Source organism: Oryzias melastigma, linkage group LG10, assembly GCF_002922805.2.
Source record: "Oryzias melastigma strain HK-1 linkage group LG10, ASM292280v2, whole genome shotgun sequence".
Classification (NCBI taxonomy): domain Eukaryota; kingdom Metazoa; phylum Chordata; class Actinopteri; order Beloniformes; family Adrianichthyidae; genus Oryzias; species Oryzias melastigma.
The window spans coordinates 1,598,660-1,600,332 of NC_050521.1; positions in this window are offsets into that span (position 1 = coordinate 1,598,660).

The following is a 1,673-nucleotide window of genomic DNA, read 5'->3' on the forward strand; positions in this document are numbered from 1 at the left end:
TCTGTGTGCCGGTCCCAAGTCCGGGTAAATGCAGAGGGTTCTGCCAGGAAGGTCACCGGAATAGACCCAAACCAAATCATCACAAACACAAGTTTTACTTCTGATCCGTTGTGTTTGGGTTAACTCCAACCTGCACTGCTGGGTTGACCTACATGGTAGAAATCCTTGAATCTGTTGATGTACACCAAAGTCAGGGTCCCCATTCATCTTAAGAAGGGGTCCTTGAGAGCCTGGTTGGTTTGTGGGACTCCTCCATCAGCTGACAGGTACCGACAGTTGAAGCGAGCTGCAGTCTGGACTGTTGTTGAGATTCTAGTTGTAGATCAGCTCTTCTCTCTCCATAGGGAGCTGGAGGGTTTGTGGAGTCATCCACTCCTTATGTGTTTGTAGATTTGGAGAAAGGGTTCACCCATGGTGTCATGTGGACGATGCAGCGTGAGTTTGGGGTCAGGTCCATGTACCACCATACAGAGATGGGGGCTCGAGTCACATAACTTGGACTTGGGTCAGACTCGAGTCATGAATTTGACGACTTTAGACTCGACTTGGACTTTCCTACCTCTGACTCATGACTTAACTCAGACTTTGATATACATAACTTGTGACTTGACTCGGACTTTAAGGGGATGTGTGCGATTTGGACCCACTGCGCACTCTGTCATGGTGTGAGCTTTGGACTGACTATGCGGTTTGTTACGATGAACCGTTGTCCGGCCAGCTTCTGTGACTGAGCGAGCTTCCGGACACGGGAGAACCATGTCTCTCGGGAGAACAGTGTCTACAAGCAGTTTTAATGGGTCAGCCGGTGGAGGCGACTTTTTGAATGTGGAAAGGCTGCTCTGCGCTCCAGACAGCGTGTGTTTCTGGTATGTTTGACAGCTCTGCGCATGTCAAAATGACTCATTCTCATTAAACATAGGGTGTATGTAAATGTTTGTTCCAATCAGATAATTTTTTTCAGGTCCCAAGAGCACAGTTCTACTCTAATCTCACACACGCGCATGCACACAAACACACACACACATGCCTATACAAAGTAAAGCAAACACACACAAACTCAATCTAAAGTATGAATAAACACACATATATACAAACAAAACACACTTATACACCAACACACATCTACCCAAACACAACACTATTACACACAAGGACACATACACATACGAAAACACACACATGTACACAGATGCACATAGCAACACAGATACAAAATAAAGACACACAAAGTAAAGCAAACACACACACACCAAGTTGCCAAAACAGACACAAATAAAGAAAAACACACCCACCCAAAAACACAAACACGCATTCTTACTCGCACACACGGAGGGGTGCTGTTGTGTGTCAGTTGCATTACTGTACAACAAAAGCCGTTTTTACCGCACAATAAAAGTCTCTTTGTTGTGGTTTCATTTACATGTTTGAGAATCTCCGCAGACGCAGCAGCAGACCTTTGTGTTTCAGAGTGTGTGCGCCGGTGTGTGTCCGTGCGCGTGTGTGTGTGAGCACGTGCAGTAATGCGCTGCTGCTCGCTCGTTTAGCTTGTTGACACTTTGGGGTCAGAGCCATGCAGGGTGAATGGTGTTGGCTGACAGCGTGGAACCTCTTCATTATCCCGCCATAATGTCCTCATCGCCGTCGGCTTCTCGCCACCCCCCCACCCCACCCCA